Here is an 8430-nt window from a genome sequence, read left to right on the forward strand (position 1 = left end):
ATTTTGCAGATTTTTTTTAATTTATTTTTATTTTTATCTTTAAATTTATTTTTATTTTTTAAAAAAAGAAAGAAAAAATATACTGTTTTTTTTTCTCCACTAATATGTTTTAGGAGGAAAGCAACATGACAGAACAACAAGCACCACCTACTAAGAAGACACTTCGAGATTATGTCATGTACCAAGGACCAAAACATTTTTCTAGTATTGCAATACCTACTACTGCCAAGGCCTTGGAAATAAATCCCGATTTTCTCACTGTCATCAGTGCCCATCAATTTACAGCAATGGAACATGAGGATCCATATTCACATTTGGATACATTTTATGAATTGGTAGGAACAATGGGTTTTCAATCAGGTGATCTTGAAAATGTTTATATGCGCTTGTTTTCTTTTTCATTGGCAGGAAAGGTTAAGGAATGGCTCAAATCACTTCCAAATCAGAGCCTCACTAGCTGGAAGGATGTAGAGGAAAAAATTTTGCAAAGATTTTTTCCAATTTCTCGCTACATCAAAGCAAAGTCTGATATCTCTATGTTCAGACAAGGAGCAAATGAAGTCTTCTGTGATACATGGGAAAGATTTAAGATGATATTGAGAAAATGCCCAAATCATGGGTTTAAAGATATTGCACAACTGAGCATATTCCTAAATGGTCTCATAAAGATACTCCTAGATGCTGCAGCTGGTGGCACAATGATGGCTCTTGATGTAGAACAAGCGACAATAATTATTGATGCATTGGCATCAACTGATTATAAAGCCCAACATGATGGTCAAGACCTTCATAATAAAGGGTTGTTAGAAGATGCACTCTTGGCTAAAAATAAGATTCTGACACAACAAATTGAATAACTAACTACACAAATGGCTAAATTGCCCCAACAATTATATGTTGTTCATTCTTCTCAAGGCCAGAGTCAGTCAATCAGGTGTGATTTTTATGGAGGTGTTCATCCTAATGGTCACTGTTTTTATCAGAACAATTCACCTGAAGTTGATGATCCATCCATGCTTGAAAGAATGAGTAAAGTTGAAGACGCCCTGACAAAGATTGTGAGCACGCAGGACAATAGCATGGCCATGATTAGGAGTATAGAGATCCAGATGGGACAGCTGACCAAACAAATTGCACAAATTGCGGAGGAACAAAGTGGTCAGCTTTTAGTCAATAGCCAAATCAATTCAAAAGAGCATTGTGCTAATGTAGGGGTTGAAAAAAAAAATAAAAAGATGAGACAGAGGGGAAAAGATATGAGAAAGAGAGAAGTGAGGAGGAAAAAAATAAAGAAGAAAAGTGAAAATAAGGAGAGAGGAGTTCTTGAAAAAGATTTATCATATCCTCATTCTCCTTCAAAAAAAAGAGAAGGAAAGAAAATTCTTTGATAAATTGCTCCCTAAAAATTATTTTGCAGGAAATTTGAAGCAAGATTCAACATTTGAAATATTTCAAAAGAATAGGAGCTATATTGAAGAAAGAAATATAGAGCTGGAGGATAGATACAATGTCATTATTCAAAAAGGCTTGCCTCAAAAATCCAAGGACCTAGGGAGTTTTAACCTTCCCGTGTAATATAGGTGCTTTATTAGTAGTCAATGCTTTATTGGATTTTGGAGCAAGCGTAAATATAATTCCTTTGGCAATGCTGAAGAAAATAGGTGATTTGGAGATTAAACCCACCAAGATGACTTTAAAGTTAGCTAATCAAGTAACCAAGTATCCATATGGTGTGGTTGAAGATGTTCTCGTCAAGGTGGATAAATTCACATTCCCTGTGGATTTTGTTGTGATGGACATGAAAGAAGATGAGGAGGTTCCCTTGATACTTGGAAGACCCTTTAGGAAGACTGCTAGAATCATAGTTGATGTCGACAAAGGAGAACTTCAAGTTAGAACTCAAGATGAGAAGGTAACTTTAAATCTTTTGTATGGTCTTAAAAATTTTAATGCAGGGCAAGAATGTGTACAGAAGGATGGATCAAAGAGATATTCCACCCACCTTGAAATAAACAGGCGTCAAGCTAGATGACGTTAAACGAGCGCTTACTAGGAGGCAACCCAGTTCACATTTTAGTTTTATGTTGTTACCTTTGTTTATTTTATTTTTAAAAAATATAAATAAATAAAAAATCTTGTATGCCTCTTAATCATTTTGCAGGTTATGTATTTTGACCTAGGGACAGGTTCTATTATTCAGGGAGGCAGATCCAACAAATGAAGCAAGACTGTAGATAAAGATTTTAACTACAAGTTGGATGACTTCTTAAGAAGAGAGGATTGAGGAAAAATATGGTTTTATCTTTATAATTCTCTTTTCTTTTCAATTATTTGAATTTTGTCTTATTTTATTTATTTTATTTTTCTGTTATTTTGTTTTCTGTTTATTTGTTTAGTTTGTTTTTATTGCTTATTTTAAATAAATTTCCTGTTTTGTTAGTTTGTTAGTTTTAAGTCTTGAATTATCTTTCTTGAATAAATTTCAGTTTTAATTTGTTTGTTTTCTAGTTTTTTTTATTTTTATTTTTTTTCAAATAAAAAAAACTAGAATATTAATTTTGAATTGTGGAAAAAAGAATTTGTGTTTAAATATTAAATAGTGATATGAATTAGACACAGGTTAGAAAAGAAAATATGATTGAATCCCTATTCAAATGTAGTTAAAATTATGATACATGAAAATTTAACAGGATGATTGATTAGGACAGATAATGACAAGACAAAAAGGAATGAGACCATTTAAACCAAGTGAGTGTGTGAACCTTAAACAGTTTTGAGAGTTTTACTAATGAATTGACAGTTGTGGTTGCTTAATTTTTAATTTTGTTGCATCATAAAAGAGCATGTAGATGATTGAGGCATTTGTTTGTGTTAATTAGGAGTCAGGGCCAAAAAGCCAACCTTTATATTAGAATTCCATTTTTTTTATATCCCCTTTGGGCCAAATTTTTTTTTGTTAATATTGCACCTTAACCTTTATTGATATAATTTCCTACCCTTTAGCATGTCTAAGGAAGGAGAACATAGATGCAATACATATAGAAAAGGGAATGGTTGGTTCTGATTTTGAAAGTTCAAAAAGTTGAAAATAGGAAGAATCTTTTCCTATTATTGAAATTTAAAAAAAAAGAGGAAAAAGAAATAGAAAAGAAAGATAGAAAAAATTTCATGAAAATCATGAAAAGAAAGAAAATGAGGAAAAAGGTGACATCGAAAGAAAGTGGTAATTAGATAACATATATGTTCTCTATAATTGAATTGTAGGTATGTTCTTCTTCTTTAAGATGTGCATTTTGTTGTCTAAGAAAAACCAATATTTTTTGGAAGCCCAGCCTCATTACAACCCTGGAAAAGACCTCAAGATTCATGTTTCTAATATGTTTGTGATTTGAAGACGAAATGAAAAGCAACTGTGATTTGTTATGATTTAGTGAAAATAGAGAGAAACACTTACATGTGAGCATATAAGAAGATATTCCTTGATGAATTGTCATTTGTTTGTTTTGATTTGATCCTGGAAGTTGATTGTGTTGGGTCTATTAGTGTCTAAGTTCAAGAGGGGAGGGGTGAATTGAGCTTATAAAATTTTCGCAGGAACACACAATTTTCAGTATACCAGAGGCAAAAAAGAACAGATTGTTTTTACATGAAACAGATTGATTCTTCAGAGCAGTCTAGCACAATTTGAGTTTGTTCAATGCAGAATTGTGATTAACAGAGAATTACAACAGAGTCAGATCAGCTGAATATTATGAGAATGAAGGATACAGTTATGCTTAGAAAACAAATTTACTCAACACAAGGTTCTAAGGAGAATGGTTCTTTCTCAGATTTTAATGAATAGACTGTTTGTTCACAGATCACTTAAACCATCATATACAACTGCCTTGTTTGTGATTAGAAAGCTTTAACAAATCAGGAAGAACAATTTTTACTTAAACCCAGAATTAACAGATTCAATTTCAAAAGAACAGATTTAGTTCTTGACAGAATTAAGCAAAACCAGAAATGAGTGTAGGGATGAGAAGAAAAGGCACACAAGTTTTTATACTGGTTCACTCATACAAAACTACGTCCAGTCTCACCTTACCCCAAGGTGGAATGCACTAAAAACAGTACCAATTCCTTACAAACACACCAGTTCTTGAATACTACAAGAACAACACTATCAATGCTGAAAATCCTATTTCAGCACACCTTGCACTAACACTTACACCTTTACAAACCAGAATAAAGGAAAGATTACACCTGAAAAGAAGATGCAAGAACTCAAAACCAGTAGTTCAATTTGCTGCAGAACTGCACCAGCACCTTCACTAAGATCAAAGGTTTCCTAGAACAAGCACACTTGAAAATCTCTTTGGAAAACCTTTCAAAAATCTTTTGATCCTTCTTCTCACATGGAAAATGTTTGATCTCTGTCAAAAACGTGATTGCTCATCTTGTTTTCATGTGAGAGAGACTTTTCTTTATATAGAAAACAGTTTCTAACTTCTTTTCAAAAAACAGTTGAAAAGCAGTTATGAAAACAACAGATTCATTTTTGAACTTAACAGATTTATTTTGTGAAAACCGCCAACTCAGCTAACTGAAATAACTGTCTAAGTTGTACCTTTGGTGCCCTAACTAACTTGTGAAAAACCTTTCAGCTGACCAAAGAACAAACTTGTTCTTTCACAGTGAAACAGATTAAATGATAGCAAATAGGCCAGCTCAGCTTTAACTGAAATAACTAACTAAGCTTTGCCTATGGTGCCTTAACAGAATTTTAGAAAAGCCTTTTAACAGAGAAGAAATAAACCGATTCTTTCTCCATAAAACAAATTTATTTGTGTACTGATTTAAAACTTTTAAGAACACTTTAAAAGGCTTTTCAAAAACCATTTAACCACATCATGTGCTTGATCTAGACTTGGTTAGGCATCTAGGATAGGTCATATAGCAAAAGGCAACCATACACAATTACAAGCCTACATACAAGATCATCTAAACCTATTATAAACTTTACAACAAACTAGCTATTTTTCTACATCAAACACACACTAACACTAGGTAGAGAAGAGGCTTCATCCATCTTCAACAATCTCCCCCTGTTTGATGGAGACAAATCCCCTTTGCACAGCATAGTTTGATGATCACAATCTGAATTAGACTAGCTGCCAAAACCTGCACATAATTTTTAGACATAAAACCACAATAGAGCAGTTGTGAGTTTTGTGCTACCTTCATGTACCATGTAGCTTTCTGTGGTTGTTCTTCTCCCCCTTTGGATTCATCAAACAGAATAAAGCATGGGATAAAACATACAAGCCATTCATCACAGTTCAAACTATAAATCCAGTATTAAGTTCTATTACAAACCTCAATGAAATCAACTAAAAACCAGTGCAGAATAAAGACAAACAGATTAATTCCAAAAAGTTCAACATATAAAAGCTAAAGACTTAGATATAGGATCACTTGTCATTGTAGTAGAGCTAAGTTAGCTGCACTTGAACTCCTTCAAGTTGATCATCCAAGTGTTGAAACCTGGCGTAAGTCATTTCATAGTGTGCCTTCTTCTCATATGTGAGTGTGTCCAGCCTGCTTAGCACTTGTCTTTCAAACATAGACAGAGGTTCACCTCTGTACTCAAGTTCCTCATATGCAACCATTGCATTTTGACTTGTAGCAGCAATATCTTCATGTCTAGCAGAGTGTACTGGTGATGCATCCATGTTCTGCACTCCATCAACATTTTTGAACCGTCCCGTATCCGGGCGTTGACTAAGTCAAGGTCAAAGTCAACGGCTGGAGAGTCAAAGTCAACGCAAGGCGTCGCCTGGGTGGAGAGACGCCAAGAGGAAGCGTCGCCAAGGCAAGGCGTCGCCTAGGTGAAGGCGTCGCCCAACCAGGGCGTCGCCAGATCAAACAGTGCTAAAGTAAGGCAATCACGGTGTGGTTCCCCGATACCCATGGGTAGGAAAGACCATGGAGGGAGCGACGCCGTGGGAAGGCCTCAGGTCCCAATAGCACGGGGCAGCGATAAAGAGAAGGAAAAGGTGGCTTCAAGGCCATAGTAATAGTACCAGTGAAGGGCAGCCTGACTCGTGAAGTGCTCCTGCCGCCCCAGAGACGCCCGTGGGGCAGATACGACTCAAGAGGAAAGTCACGCCCAGGGCAACCGGGTGCAGAGTACAAAAGGAAGGCAGATACGCTCTCAAAGTAAGTGACTAGATACTTGGGGGCATGAGTTGGCACCCAAAAAGTCACCCCTAGTGCAGTAGCACTCTCAGCAGGAGGACTCACACGTAGAAACGTCCCCAGATGGGCAGAAACGCCCCCAGATGGGGTCACGGCGTCGTGAGGCCCTCCACGTATACAACAGCCATGTCAGAATGGAAACACCCTTTAGTCAGGTGCCAGGTAATTAAGAGTCATTCAATACAGTTTCCCTTTCGAGCATTCAGGTACTATAATGGCTCCCGAGCGTTTCAACGTCTTAAATGCGCTACGTTTTCTAATTAAGCGCTTTAATGAGTGCGTTACGTTTGTGATTAAAAGCGCTTTAAGGCGCTTTAAATGCTTGGGTAGTTTAAATAGCGCGGAGAATGTTGGAAAAAGGGTTGGAACTTTCGGAAAATTTACCAGAGAACTCTCTAGTTGCTTGCTCGTGCTTCAAGGTTACGTACAAGTGACTGGGGAATATTTTTGCCTGAAAGAGATAACACACACATATACATAGTTCTTTCACCACCTTCAGAGTGCCATACGCGGTGCTCAGACACGTAGGTGGACATTTTTTGGTGTTTCTTGCTGGCTGACTTGAGCGTCGGAGTGCACACGGCCGCTAGGGCGCCTCTTTGTCCTCTTTTTTTGCAGGAATCCACAGATAACCAGTGGGAAGGAGTCCCTAGCTGACGGTTGAGGTCGCGCACGAAGACGTCCCGGTCAACCGGACGGAACATTTGGCGCCCACCGTGGGGCCAGTGCTTGGCGAGGTCCACACCATTGCTGGAGGTTTCTCCGGCGGAGGGCCCACCGCTTCCCAGCGGAAGAAATACGCGAGGGGGGTAAATTCAGTCGAAGAGAGGCTCTTAGGGGAGCCATGGGAGTCAGATATCGTGTTCACAAGAATAGACCTCCGAGATGTGGTACCCCACGACAACGACCCCGTTGTCATCTCAGTCGTCACAGCTGGAAGGAAGGTCCACAGAGTGCTTGTTGATCAAGGAAGTTCGGCAGACGTCATGTTTCTGTCGACCTTTAATAAGTTACGGTTGTCCCCCGATCTGCTGAGTCCTTATACGGGATGTTTGTATGGGTTCGGGGATAACCAGGTAGAAGTCCGGGGGTACCTGGAGTTGAGGACTACGTTCACAGACGGAGAGGCCTCCCGTACCGAGAGCATCCGGTACCTCGTCGTGAACGCTAATTCTGCCTACAATATTTTGCTGGGCAGACCGGCGTTAAACCGTCTGAGCGCGGTGTCCTCCACCCGTCACATGAAGATGAAGCTGCCGGACCTCAGTGGCCGGGTGATAGTCATCAGGTCAGACCAGGAGGAGGCGAGGAAATGCTATGAAAACAGCCTGAAAACGAAGAGGGGCGTATTCACGGTGTATGAACGTCCGCCGAGCGCGGACGCGACGATGATTGAGGCGACGCCCGCTGGGCTGACGCCTGAAGAGGCCATAGCGGAGAGGGCGATGCCCGAAGCGGATGTGCCAATGGAGGAAGGCCCTGACGACGCGGCGCCCGTCGAAGAGGCGGCGCCCGTCAAAGATGATAGCAGGGAGCAGCCTGCAGCTAACGCCATAGAAAGGGAGATTGGCGGCAAAACTTTCAAATTAGGAAGTTCGCTAAGCCCAGAAGAACAGGAAGGGGTGGCAGAAGTGATTTCACGCCACCTGGATGCCTTCGCATGGTCCGCCTCGGATATGCCAGGCATCGACCCCGATTTCCTGTGTCACCACCTTAGCATGGACGCCACGGTCCGCCCCGTGCGTCAGAGAAGGAGGAAGTTCAATGAGGAACGACAACAGGTGGTGAAAGACGAAACGCAGAAGCTGCTGAGTGCTGGCCACATTAGGGAGATTCAGTACCCTGAGTGGCTCGCCAACGTCGTCTTGGTGAAAAAGGCGAACGGAAAGTGGAGGATGTGTGTTGACTTCACGGACCTGAACAAGGCATGCCCAAAGGACTCGTATCCGCTGCCCAGTATCGACGCCTTAGTAGACAGTGCGTCCGGCAGCAAGGTGCTAAGTTTCCTGGACGCCTTTTCAGGGTACAACCAAATCAAGATGCACCCAAGAGACGAGAGCAAGACTGCATTCATGACTGAGACATGCAGTTACTGCTATAAGGTGATGCCCTTCGGGCTGAAAAATGCGGGCGCCACGTACCAGAGGCTAATGGACAAGGTCCTGGCGCCAATGCTTGGGAGGAATG

At 40.1% G+C, this 8430-nt stretch overlaps 1 pseudogene; it reads right to left on the reverse strand.

Moving 5' to 3' along the window:
* Positions 1-516: 516 nt before the first annotated feature.
* Positions 517-622, reverse strand: LOC137833766 (small nucleolar RNA R71; annotated as a pseudogene).
* Between the last annotated feature and the right edge of the window lie 7808 nt (positions 623-8430).

The sequence above is a fragment of the Phaseolus vulgaris genome, chromosome 6, assembly GCF_051622355.1.
Source record: "Phaseolus vulgaris cultivar YP4 chromosome 6, ASM5162235v1, whole genome shotgun sequence".
Classification (NCBI taxonomy): Eukaryota; Viridiplantae; Streptophyta; class Magnoliopsida; order Fabales; family Fabaceae; genus Phaseolus; species Phaseolus vulgaris.